The sequence below is a fragment of the Ursus maritimus genome, unplaced genomic scaffold (genome assembly GCF_017311325.1).
Source record: "Ursus maritimus isolate PB19 unplaced genomic scaffold, ASM1731132v1 scaffold_15, whole genome shotgun sequence".
Lineage (NCBI taxonomy): Eukaryota > Metazoa > Chordata > Mammalia > Carnivora > Ursidae > Ursus > Ursus maritimus.
In genome coordinates this window covers 16,940,755-16,955,381 of record NW_024423897.1, presented here as the reverse complement: position 1 = coordinate 16,955,381, position 14,627 = coordinate 16,940,755, and positions in this window count along the sequence as shown.

Below are 14,627 nucleotides of genomic sequence, written 5' to 3'. Positions count from 1 at the left end.
AGAGGGGCAGAGGGAGAGGGAGAGAAGCAGCCTACCGGCAGAGCATGGAGCCCACTGAGTTCGATCCTACAACCCTGAGATCATGACCTGAGCCAAAACCAAGACTCAGACTCTTAACCGACTGATCACAGGCACCCCTTTATGGATTTCTTTTTAATAGCCTTCTCCATCTCTATTTTCCCCCCATATCAATGTATTTGTTGAAGAAATCCATTCACTTGTGAGCATACTCCAATCAGACTTTCTCCCCAACTAAGAACAATGTTGTTACAGGGTTGCAGGATTCTTGTCTCACAGTCAAAGAATGAATCTCACGCACACAAAAGGGTGAAGTGAAGTGAAAGTTTATTACGTGAAGGAGAGAACAGAAAGGACAGAAAAAAGCACTCTAGAGTGAGAGGGGTTGCCACTGTGGGCTTTTACTGGCAGTCTTTTACTGAGAACTGACCGGGAAGTTTGTGGCTTTGAAAGTCTTCTGCTTTCTTGGTTTGAGCAAGGACTGTTGATAACATCCTTAATGGCTTACTTCTTTGAGGTCTGGTCAGTTTCTGTGATTACAATGTGGCTGCCAGAAAAAAAATAAAATAAAAACTCCCTAACATTCAGGGCCAGGCGATCTGGTTTGTTCCCTTTATCTCTGGTTTTGTATGCCTCAGCATTTCTCCACATCTGGGATTTCTGTGAGCCTGGTCACGTAGCCCCGCATAAGCCTAGTCAGGGGAGTCAGGGGCCTCCTATCTCTCCTGCCTAGATCTTAACCCTTTCCTTATTCAGTGTGACCTACACCAGGACCTCCCATGGTCATTCTTAGTCCTCATTTTACTCCACACTCAGCAACATTTGGCACACTTGATCCTTTGTATTGCCCCAGGACTCAGTTCTCATTTCTTAGTGGGATTTCATCCAAGTAATAAAATCCAGGTGATATCCAGACCCTGGCAACACACTCTCCTTTGTCCTCAGACCCCTTATCCAACACTGTCACACATCTTTACTCAATTGCACTTGACTCGATTGCAAAGACTCAAATCTAAAGATTTACCTTTTAGTTGTCTTTCTGCTGTACACCACTGAGACTACCACACTTGCCTTTTGTATTACTTGTATTTAGAATAAGTAAAACTCCCAAATATATCCAATTTTCACCATTCCTACTGCTATGGTCCTAATCCATGCCACAGGACTGGAAACCGGACTTCCAAAATAGCTTTCTAAATGGTTTCCTTGCTCCTACTTTTGCCCTCCCCCAGCCTCTTTATCACAGTCTTAAAATATAAGAATTATCATTATTCAGAATTCTCCAAGGTTTTCTATCATATTTACAATAAAAATCTAATGTCCTCACAATGGCCTATATAAGGCCCTACAAAACCCAGTCCTTGGCTGCTTCCCCAATATAATTTCCTACAATTTTTTTCCATGCTCACTCTTCCCCAGGCCTTATTTCTTCCCCTCAAAATTGCCACCATAACTCTTGCCTCAGGGGCATTGTATTTGCCTGGAACTCTCTTCCACAGATATTGACATGCCTCACTTTCTCCCTTCATTCAGGTCTCTGGTTCAATGTGACCTTCTCAGAGAGGTCTTTCCTGGTCACTGTATAAAAGAGCAGGTTCCCTAATCATTCTCTTGGGGGTTGCCCCAATCCCTTTACAATGCATTATCCTTTCTTCATAGAACTTATCATCATGTGATATCATATTATGCAGTATATTTATTTTTATTGTCTTTCTTCCCCATCAAAATACAAGGTTCATGAGTGTAGGGCCTTTGTTTCATTCACTGCTACATTCTCAGCCCTCAGAATGGTGGCTGAAATTGGCAAGTACTCAATGGACATTAATTGTATAAATAAGAAAATGAATTCAATCATCATTTTCAAATGAATTCACTGTGTGACATTGAAGGATAAATCAGTCTACTTAGCCAAGGCCCCATTGTGTGAAATTATCTTCCTCTAAATTTTTGCTATTATTAATACACTGGATGAACATCCTGGTGCATATCTCTTTGTACATAGGTCCAATTTTTTCCTTGAGATAAACTCCCGAAAATTGAATTGCTGGACCCAGAGGTGCAGTGTCTCTCGGGCAGTAGCAGGATCGAGGCTAGAATCTAGAACTCTTAACTCTCGGGCTAGTGTTCTTTACAATAAACGACAAATAAATAATGATACGAAATTCATACTGTGAAAGGAAAGAGGCTAGTGAAAATTTAGCATGTAATAAATATTTATTTATGTGGCTATATTTTCAGACTCTAAACGGAAAGTTTACTCCTGAAAGATGTCTTCTATAGCCTGACAAGGAATATGGCCATTTGACAAATCTTTACTGCATATCTACTGTGCCAGGGGCTGTTCCAGAAGGTAAAAAAGACAAAGTCTTGCCTTCTAATGGAGAGACACAGACAGCAACATGCAAACAAGTAAGAATTTCAGATAGCGATAGGGTTATGGAGGAAAAAAATAATATAAAATGATGTGATAATTGTGTGGTTTTGGGGGTAGCTACTTTATTGAGAGTGGTCAGGGAAGCCTCTCCCAGAGGTGACTTTGGAGATAGGACATGAATGATGACAGGGGACAACAATGCAAAGACTTGGAAGATAGCAAGTACAAGGAGCCCAAAGCTGCCATGATCTTCCCGAGTTACAGAGACAGAGGGGGCCTGCATGCTCTCAACCTAGTGAGCAAGAAAGAGTGGTAGATAAGGGGCAGAAACAGGCAGGGGTCCATGGTCACTGGCATCTTACCTTTAGGAACTTGGCACATCATAAAAGACATCACTATCATTTGAGCCTAAATGGCAGCAGAAATATTTTCTCTACCCTATTGATTTTTTTAAGATTAGTTTGATGAGGAATAATTTACATATAATAAAATTCACTTCAGGTTAATTTCAGTTCGATGAGTTTTGATGAATACATACTGTCCTAGAACAACCACCATCAGAATTAAGATATAGAATACTTCTATCACCCCAAGCGGTTCTCCTTGTGCACCCTTTGTATTCAACCCCCTCCCTTCACCCCCAGCCCCTAGTAACCGCTGATCTGATTCTGTTCATATGGCTTTGCCTTTTCCAGAATGTCATATAAATGAAATCATACAGTATGTGGACATTTCACGTAGCATAAAAACCTTTGAGGTTCATCAGTGTTGTCGAATGCCTCAATAGCTTGTTCCGTTTTACAGACAAGGAGTATTCTATTGTGTGGATGCACCAAAAGTCATTTATTCATTCACCAGTTGATGGACATTTGGGTTATTTTCCTATAAATATTCATATACACATATGTTTTCATTTCTTTTGAAAAACTACATAGGAATGGGATTGCTAGGCCTTATAATAGTTATATGTTTAGCTATGTAAGTGTCAAGCAGTTTTCTAAAGAGGCTGTATCATTTTCATTTCTACCAGCAAACTATGAGACTTGCAGTTACTCTGCATTTTCAACTGCACTTGGTATTTTCCTTTTACTTCTTAATAGCTACCTAGTGCTTTTGTTTGCATTTCCCTAGTGTTGTGTATCTTTTGTGTACTTATTTGCCATATGCACCTTCTTTGGAGAGCTATCTGTCCAAATTTTAATTGGCTTTTTTGTTTTCTTACTATTCTGTTGTAAGATTGCAGGTGCACATACACACCCAGGATGTAAATCCTTTATCAGATATGGGTTTTGTAAATATTTCCTCCCAGTCTGTAGCTAATCTTTTCATTTTCTTAACAGTGCCTTTCAAAGAGCAGAAGTTTTTAGTTTTGATGAAGTCCTATTTATCTATTGTTTTCTTTTTATGGTTTATACTTTTTGTATTCTATACCAGAAATCTTTGCCTAACCCAAAGTCACAAAGATTCTTCCCATATTTCCCTTTTTCCTCCCTTTTCTTTCTTTCTTTCTTTCTTTCTTTCTTTCTTTCTTTCTTTCTTTCTTTCTTTCTTTCTTTTTCTTTCAACATATTTATTTATTTGCCAGAGAGAGCCAGCGAGCACAAGCAGGGGGAGGGGCACAGGGAGAGGGAGAAGCAGGCTTCCTGATGAGCAGGGAGCCCACCCGATGTGGGGCTCCACCCCAGGAACCTGGGATTATCACCCTGCCGGAGCCTAAGGCAGACACTCAACCAACTGAGCCACCCAGGCATCCCTCTTTCCTTCTTTTTCTTCTTCTTTTCTTCTTCCTTTTTTTTCTTCTTTCTTTCTTTTTTTCTTTTTCTTTTTTTTTTTTTTGCATGTGGGAGTCCAATTGTTCTGGCACTATTTACTCTGATTTTGATTTTGTTGGTCTAACTACCTCTATCACTGATCGACAAGTTCATAAATAAAAATCTGTGAGCTCATACTAGTCAGTTACACTGTGTCTCTGCTTGTTAATCAGCCCAGATAGAAAAATGGAGGCTGGAAAATTAAATTTTTCATCTCCAGTCCCTGTTTCTTCCTGTCATATGATTTTTATCAGCTCATATATATTGTTTAAACAATGCACTTTGGGTGAGAGTCGTGGCTAATGTATTGTTCCCCCACAATCTGCTGTATAGTTTCAATGTGTAACCACCATTTTCATGTTATTGTCTCATGGGTACTACAGACCTTCTCACTAATAACAATCTCAACAACCCAGACCTGCCTCTGGCAAATGGGAGGAGAGGATGACGGCAGTTTGCTTTGCTTGCTACACCTTTCTATGGCAGGAGGGGGCAGCAGTAACCCTGGCATTTGGGAAAGATCCCCAGTTCACACTTTCTTTTATGACAGCAAGATTTGTTTCCCCGCATACGAGGTCCCACTAAGGGACAATTTCAGTTAGCTCTCACAAGCGGAAGAACCTAAAAAAGGATTTAGAATCCTACGAAAAGGCAGGGAAGCCCTTTCGGATTATTTGTTGTAGCTGTTACTGTAGTTAGAGTCCACATTTACATTATGATGTGGAATTTCACCAAAGAAAAAGTAGCCCAGCCATTATCGTAACTGTTTTGGAATCATCACAAGATCTACCCATTTCATAGGTTGCTTGATTTATTTCCTACACATTCCCTAAAGACTCTAGGCTACAGTCCACCCATTTAAGGTCCTCTTTAAGGTCCATCTCAAATGTGACCTTCTCCAAAGGATTTCTCCAAGATCACCCAAATACAAATTACCTCTAAAACCTCTTATAGCCTCTCTTCTGTACTTACAGCACCTCTCTTCCTTAAGTTGTAATTATCCACTTGCTTTATTTATGTGGCGAGAGTTCAGTTCCTGATTTACCTGGCATCAGCTCTAACATTCCCAACATTACTTCCCACATAGCCAGGGCTAAATATATTTTTGGTAAAAAATTGATATTGAACAAAAGCAAAAGAAAGAAGAAAAACTCCATGTCTTCTGAATGGCAAGTGTGTACAGTTAGGGGCTGCCTGCTTTTGATATCACTTCATATTGGGACTGGACTAGGGTCAGGTGAGGCACTTGCCTCAGATGCAAAATTAAGGAGGGGGAGCAAAACTCAGTAATCAAGATAAATATTATTTATTTATTTTTTTAAAGATTTTATTTATTTATTTGACAGAGAGCCAGTGAGAGACGGAACACAAGCAAGGGGAGTAGGAGAGGAAGAAGCAGGCTCTCAGCAGGGGAGCCTGATGTGGGGCTCGATCCCGGAATGCCGGGATCACACCCTGAGCCGAAGGCAGACGCTTAATGACTGAGCCACCCAGGTGCCCCAAGATAAATATTATTTAACTGAAATATTTTAAAGATAAAAATTAAGGCAAAAAAATTCCATCCATGATGGATAAAATATTACAATTTTAAATAAAGACAGGATCAGTAGTTCATGTGCTACCATTTAAAGAGGAGAGGTCCTTCTGAGGGACTCTTATCATTCAAAGATTGGAATTATTTTCCTGAAAGCATGGGTGGCAATATCCTCTTAGACAGATTTCTAGAGTTTAATGACGTATTTGTGTTCTAATAAATTTGTTCATTCACCAATATATATTGCTCATCTACTGAATGTCAGCTGCTATCCTAGGGGCTGTGGCTAGAGTGGCCCAACCCACTGCAAGCCCGGGAGCTGTTTCTCTGCGGTTATCTGAGAAGGTCTTTATCCACTTGGTTCTACCTATTTCAGGTCCAAAATGAACTTCTCTTAGAACCTTGGGCCTCCAAAGGGTGGAGACAGATTTTATGAATTCAGACTCCCATTTTTTCCTTTACCCTATGTATACAGACTCCAGTCTTTGTGACTTATGCAGGATTTGGCTATCTTCCTTCTGAATCTACTTTGTCCCCTTATCATCTTCCTCTGGCTCTGACACCTGAGTCCCAATTTGTTCTCCAGCACATGTTAACCTGGGCTGAGGAACCCTCCAATTTAATCAGAGTTGAGCAGAGTGGAGAAAGCTCTGGTCTGGGAGTCAAAAGATCAGAGTTCCACCAGACTGGTAGATAATCTTAGGCAAGCCGTATCTCTTCTCAGCAAAATGAGAATCTTAGGCAGAATCAGTAGCTTCTAAGTCATGGAAATGCTTTCCAGGTATCTACGGAGGCAAAGGGCAGCCTAACTGGTAGGTCTTTAGCCTGATCACTCTATCCCCACCTTCAGCCAGAGCACCTACACCTTCATGACTCTTTGTTTAATAGATTCTATTTAAGATTTCATATAAAAAAATGTTTAAAGGTCAAACTGTACCAAAAGTTTGGAAGTCACTAAATCACATGGCTTCTAAGTTTTAAAAAAGATTTGACATTGATTAGTTCTATTGTTATCACCCTAGGTATGTATCATTGAGTATATACACCTTAGAGATAGCAATCTCACGCATTTCAAAGTGCATGTGAAAAGTCATGCCCAAAGGGATAAAAAGCTTTTCTTCCCAGGGTTCAGGAGAAAGCTCCGTAATTCCATAACTGAAAAGCTCTGTAAGTACAATTTTTAAATAGACTCTACTTTTTAGAGCTTTCGGGTTCAAAGTTTTAGAGTTTTAGGCTCATAGCAAAATTGAGTGGAAAGTGTAGAGTTCCCGTATAACCCCTTCCCCCAACTACTCATAGCCTTTCCCACCATCAACATTCCCCACCAGACTGGTACATCTGTTACAATTGATGAACCAACATTGACACATCGTTGTTACACAATGTCCATAACTTACATTGGGGTTCATTCTTGGTGCTAAATATATAATGATATTTATCCACAATTAGACTGTCATATAAAAGTTTTACTGCCCTAAAAATTCCCTGGAGTTAACCTATGTATCTCTCCCTTCTTCTAAACCCCTGGCAACTACTAATCTTCTTACTGTCTCCATAGTTTTGCCTTTTCCAGGGTGTCATAGAGTTGGAATCATACAGTATGTAGCCTTTTAAGATTGGCTTCTTTCACTTAGTAATATGCATTTAAGTTTCCTTCATGTCTTTTCACAGTTTGATAGCTCATTTCCTTCTATTGCTGAATAATATTCCATTGTTTGGATGGACCACAGTTTATTTATCCACTTACCTACTGAAGAACATCTTGGTTGCTTCCAAGTTCACGTACTTATGAATAAAGCTGCTATCCATGTGCAGGTTTGTGTGGAGTTTTCAACACCTTTGGGTAAGTATCAAGGAGCACAACTGCTGGATCATAATAAGAGTGTGTTTAGTTTTGTAAAATACCACCGCTGTCTTTAAAAGTGGCTGTACCATTGTGCATTCCCACCAGCAATGAGTAAGTTCCTGTTTCTCCACATCCTCCCCAGCCCATGTTGTGGTCAGTGTTTTGGATTTTGGTCATTTTAATAGGTGTGTTACAGTATCTCATCATTACTCTGCACTTCCTTGATGACATATGACGTGGAAAGTTTTTTGTTTGTTTGTTTTGTATGTTTATCCGCCACATGTGTATCTATTTGGGTGGGTGTCTATTTCGGTCTTTGGCCAATTTTTAATTGGGTTGTTTGTTTTCTTATAGTTGAATTTTTAGAGTTCTCTATATATTTTAGATAATCGTCCTTTATCAGATGTGTCTTTTACAAATATTTTCTCCCAGTTTGTAGCCTGTCTTTTCATTGTCTTTCCAGGATCATTCAAAGAGCAAACAGTTCTGCTTTTAATGCAGTCAAATTTATCAATTTTTCCTTCTGTGGACTATGCTTTTGGTGTTAAATCTAAGAACTCTGCCCAGCCCTAGATCCCAAAGATTATCTCCTATTTTCCCCCCTAAGAGTTCTATAGTTTTACATTTCACTTAAGTTTGTGATATATGTTGAGTTCTTTTTTTTTTTTAAATAAGGTGTAAAATCAGGTCAAGGCTAATTTTTTTGCTTATAGATATCCAATTCCTCTAGCACCGTATTTGGAAAAGGCACTCTTTCTTCCATTAAACTGCTTTTGCACCTTTATCAAAAATCTATTGGGAATGTTTGTATAGTCTGTTTCTGGGTTCTCTATTCTGTTCATTTATCTTAGTGTCTTATCCCTCCACCTATGTCACAGTCTTGAGTACTATAGCTGTGCAACAAGTCTTGTAATTAAGTAGACTGATTCCTCCCACTTTATTCTTCTCTTTCATAATTATTTTAGCTATTCTAGTTCTTTCTTGTCTATATCTACAAAATTTCTCTCTGGTACTTTAATAGGAATTATATTATATTTAGAGAAAACTGAAATTTTTACTATGAGGAGACTTCCAATCCATGAACATATATCTCTCCATTTACTTGGATCTTTGATTTCTTTCCTCAACATTGTGTCATTTTCAGCATACAAATTCTGTATAAGTTTTCTTAGATTTACATATAAGTATTTTTTTAGCTATTGTAAATGGTATCGTATTTTTAATTTTTTTAATTTTGCATGAGTTCATTGGTAATTAATATATAGAAATGTGATTAGTTTTGTATTCTTCAAACTTGACCTCACTTTTTATTTTTTATTATTATTTTTATCTCCTTTTTATCACATAGTTTTTGGAACTTTTTTGTAAATTGTTTGGGATTTTCAATGTACATAGTCATGTATCCTGCAAACGAGGGCAGTTTTATTTTTTTCCTTTATGATCTGCATGCCTTTTTTTTTCCTGCCTATTGCACTGCCTAAAACTCGAGCACTATGTTGCATAAGAGTGATGAGAGTTGACATCCTTGCCTTGTTCCTGATCCCAGGAGGACTTCGCTTGGTCATTGTGTCCTATTCTTTTTATATATTGCTGAATTCTATTTGCTAATATTTTGTTAGAAACTTTTGTATCCATATTCATGAGTAATAATGGTCTTCTTTTTGTACTACCTTTGATTTTGTTATCAGAATAACACTAGCTTCATAAAATAAATATCCCGGACGATATTTTTACTGGGCATAGGTTTTGGGTTTTCCTTTTTTTTCTTTCAGCACTCGAAAAAACATTGTGCTACTTTCTTCCGTCCTCCTTAGTTTCTGATGACAAATCCACTGTCATTCAAATTGTTTTCCTGTATAGGTAAGGCATCATTTTCCTCTGGTTGCTTTTAATATTTTGTTTTCAGAAATTTAACTGTGATTTGGACTGCTGTGGATTTCTTTAGGTTTCTCCTGTTTAGGATCCACTCAGCTTTTTGACCCTGTAGGTTTATATCCTTTGCCAAATTTTGGATGTTTCTAGCATCTCTTCAGCCCCACGATTCCTCTTTTCCATCCAGGACCCCAATGATGTGAATGTTGGATCTTTTGTTCTAGGACCACAGTTTCCTGAAGCGCTGTTCATTTTCCGCCAGTCTATTTTCTCTGGGTTGCTCATATTGGGTAGTTTTGATTGTTCTCTCTTCCGTGTCACAGATTCTTTCCTCTTTCCCCTCCATTCTGCTGCTGAGCCCAGTCACTGAGATTTTCTTTTCTTTTTCCAGTTATTGTATTTCAGTTGCAAAATTTCCATTTGGTTATTCTTTTCATCTCCTATTTCTTGGTTGAGGCTTTCTATTTTTCATGTGTTTTAGGCATATTCCAAATAGCTTTTTTATGAATGCTTTAAAATCTCTGTCAGATAATTCTAACATCTGCCATCTCAGGGCTGCCATTTATTGATTGTCTTTTTTTAAAGATTTATTTATTTATTTGAGAGAGAGAGTGTATGCACATGTGTACATGTATGCAGGGCAGGGGAAGTGGCAGAGGGTGAGAATCCTAAGCAGACTCCCCGCTGAGCATGGAGCCCAGTGTGGTTCCATTTCAGCACCCTGAGACCACAACCTGAGCCAAAACAAAGACTTGGACACTTAACTGACTTATCCACCCAGGCACTCTTGATTGTTTTTTTTTTTTTTAATCAGTGTAAGATTTTCCTGTTTCTCAGTAAGACAAGTGATGTACCAGTGGAAGCCTGGACATTTTTGTATTATGTTAGCAGACTCTGTGTCTTATATAAACTTCTTTTAACAAGCTTCCTCTGACACTACTCCAGCAAGGGAATGAGGGTGGGAGAAGGACACCATCTTGTTACTAGTGTAGGAGTCCAGATATCCCACTTGGCCTCAGTTCCTATAGCAGAGGTTGGAGGTGCTTGTCATTACATTCTGGCATGGTGAGATTTCCAGCTCCCCACATGGTCTCCAATGACATGGGGATGAGTGGGGAGGAGCTTCGTTGCCAGCTGGCTGGATATAAGCCCTAGCTGCTTACTTACCATTCTCTGACACCACCCAGTTGGGAGTATGGGATGCCTTATTAGTCTAGACTTCCCCCTTAACCCTTGCCTGCATGAGTGGGAAGTTAGGGAGCATGTTTCTTTCTGGGATGTTTAGCTGGGCTAATCCTTGTCTAAAAGCTTTCTTTTTTCTTTCTTTCTTTCTTTCTTTCTTTCTTTCTTTCTTTTTCTTTCTTTCTTTCTCTTTCTTTCTTTCTTTCTCTCTCTCTTTCTTTCTTTCTTTCTTTCTTTCTTTCTTTCTTTCTTTCTTTCTTAAAGCTTAGTGTCTTTCTTGGCTGCTCCTTTACTGGTCTTTTGGCTAGAGAGATAAAGCTTTTGTTGGGACTTTTTTTTTTTTCCAGGATTGCCAGCTTCTTTGCAGCTCCAAGTCTGAAATGTATAAGGCAAAAAGAAAACCCAAGGAACTCATCACCATGTTGTTCTCATTTCCTAGAATTCCTGGCTGGTCTGTCTTCTTCTCTCCATCTTTCAGAGTCTTCTAATAGATCTTTAGTCATATAAACAATGAGAGGAATAGAGAAAATATGTCTACTCCATCTTTCTGGAAGCATAAGTCTAACTGGTCCATCTTGGGGTAAGCAATGCATTATCAAGGCAATCAATGGCATGTTTCCTTCATTTTCATATCTCCATGTTCTAAAATTTCTAAAATAGATACAATTTTGCAATAGGGAAATGTATTTCATTTTTAAATGATTTAAACTCAAACCGTGTAGAGTGCATTATACCCTTATCGGCTATCACCAACTATTTTCACAAGGTTAGTGGAATTGGGGAAGGTGATCACAGCACATTATGCTAGCACAGCATCACAGGTCGTGTTCTTCCAGAAGCAGATTTTGAGATGGCATTTTGTGAGAGGGATGTTAAGAAGCACGCCTAGGACCAGCACTTGTGGAAGGGAAGGACGCAAGCAGGAGTGCACCCAGGGTAAAGCCCAGCTATGATGCAGGCTCCACTGGGAGCTCTTGAACTAGAACGGCTCTTGAGAGTTGGTCTGTGTTGGGATAAGATGGCCAGATCTTCACACTCCACATCAATCCACTCTTATTGTGTGCTCTGGAGAATGTTACTTGGGTGAGGGAGTTCTCTGAAGCAGAGGCAATTTCCAGACTCACTGCCAGCTGAAGGCTGTCCATGGTCAGCACTCCTAGCAGCTGTGGCTACAAGTCCTTCATTGAAGGACTGACTACCCCACATTGATATTTCAAATGGAAATGTATCTTTCAAAACATCCCCTCCAATCTCTTCTTTTTATGGGTCCTGTGGCAAAAGACAGGAAATGACAAAAGGTCACATATCAACAACTTCTTTCCCAGATATTTCCCTTCACAGCAACCACAGTGCCCTTTACAAAGTTCAGATTTGATCAAGCCACTCCTTCATTTAAAACACTTCAGGGGCACCTGGGTGGCTCAGTCGGTGAAGTGTCTGGCTCTTGGTTTTGGCTCAGGTCATGATCTCATGGGTCGTGGGATCCAGCACTGAATCGGGCTCCAAGCTCAGTGCAGAGTCATCTTGAAGATTCTCTCCCTCTGTCCTTCCCCCCACTTGCATGAGTGCGTGTGCAAGCGTGCTCACTTGCATGCTCTCTCTCAAATAAATAAATATTTAAAAATAAATAAATAAAACATTTCAGTGGCTTCCTATTACTCTACGGTCAGAAGTTAAAATCCTTTAGATGACCTCAAAGCCTTGTGTGGCCTGTCCCTGCTGCATTTTTTCCCATCATTTTCACCATCAGTCTTGACACTGCCTTCAACATTTTGAGGCACCTTGCTTCTTCCCACCATAGCACATCTTGTGTCTGAAGGACTCCATTCGATCACAACAACACCATGAATAACCTTATTTTGCTGCCGGCCAAAGATCCCTTTCTTGTCTTTTGTGTGTGTGCCAGACTTTATGTTTGGGACGCTGGTTAGTAATCAACCATCCACTGCATCATTGTACTTGCAGCAGCAGAATTGCTACCATGGTGATGAATATTGCTGTCAAAAATATTGACTTTATCTGATAGGGTATATTGACTTGATGCCCCAATTGATATCTCCCTCAGGAGGAAGAGGTCTGTTGTTTTTAAATACGTAAGTATTTATGCATGAGTCTGTTGATGAGCTGTCAAGATAGAAAAGGAAATGCAGAGAAAGTGCCTGGCAGAGCACGTTGTAGTGTGCAAGTCCCCACCTCCATTTTACTTTGGAGGCATTTGTGTAAATCATGGGTCTTCTCAGCTAACATCCTGCATGGTGGACAAACAAGGTTTATATTAAAGAAGCCCTTTGGGGTGTCGAAGTAGGAATGCACAGAACAAGACTAAGAGAAGGACAAAAGACAAAGCCATGGTCTACAGAATCATGTGATTAAGGAATCTGTATCTTCAATAATTCAATCTCTGGCATAGCTTGAATTTGGGACTCTGAGTCAAAAGCTTTTGAATGAGTCCCCCTTTATCTGTCTCCCATACCCCATAACCTCACACATTCCCAGGAGGCTTCTCCAAAGGCGCTATCATGTCTTTGAGGACATGACTCTTTCTCTCCTTCTACTTGTACCCACTGCTTCAAGAGTCAATTCCAAGGACACCTTAATCCCCTGCATCTATTGGTCTTTGCATATTGGAAATCACAAGGTGGGATTTTCCAGCCACCCACCAGAGCAACTGAGAAGGACTTCCCCCTGATGCTCCCAAACCACCACTCCTTCCAGAGAGTACCTCGTTTCTCACCTCCCCCACTTTGCCACACAAATTTGTTCTACAGAGAAAGTCCCCAGGTTTTACTGGAAACCCAACTTCCATCCTAGCAGACACGACTGTCAGAATAAGCAAAGAATTGCAAAGCTGGGCGATGACCTCCAGGCTTATACAAACACACCTGGTTCTCAGAATCATTTTTCTCAAAACCAACTTTTATCATCTGTTAACAGTTTAATGATTTTCATAGACCTGTGAAACTTATCTACAACTTTTTTTTAAATTGAAAAGACAATGTTATTTCTTTTTCACAACAGGCATTTTTAAAATTTATAATCTCATTCCTAATGTAGTATGACTTTTTATTTTTGGAATTATTTTCCACATGCATACATAATTTACACAGTTCATTTGTACACAACCTTTTCGATTATTCTATTATTTCTTAACAACATATCTATGGCTTTTCTGTGTTCCTGAATTCCGAGTATTTATATCACTTAGAATTTTTATTTTATACTGACTGGAAGATATCTTCCAGATTTAGGTCTTTTGTCATCTACCTCTCTTTGCATATATTAATAGGAAAATGTAAGTGAAATTTGTTAAGGTATTTCTAAGGTGGCAACTGCCACCTGGCTGACAACAATTTAAAAACCATCCTGATTTCAGGGATGTTAAAATAAAAAAAGATTCCATAATAAATTACCATGGACACAGTCCTTTGTTTGACAGAACAATCTCCACTCTGTTGAAGTTCTTTGTGCCTTCCAGATCTTCCTCTCGGCTTTCCACTTTATAGATATCTACAATTCTGAATGCTGTGTTACTGTTTTGTTTTTCTCTACACTTTAAGTAAATATGTACCCCCAAATATGTTGTTTGATCTTGTTTTTGAATTGTTCTACAAATGGAACTATATCCTTTGTATTTTTCTATTGCTTCTATTATTCGATATTATGTGAGATTCATCCATGTTAACATGAATAGCTGCCATCCATTTTCACTTTTACCTAATATACACTGTAGTCATATATTACAATTTATCGATCCTCCTATTGGATGAACATTTGTGCTGTTTCCAGAGTTTTGCTACTACAAATTGTTTTACTGTAAACATTCTCCTAGTTATCTCCTGGTGAGCATATGAGAAAGTTTCTCCAAAGTATATACCTAGGAGGAAGAGTTGTTAATATTGGATCTGGAGTGGGCAAACCTTTTCTGTGAAGTACCAGATAGTAAATATTTTAGACTTTGCAGACCATAAGGTCTCTGTTGTAACTATTCAG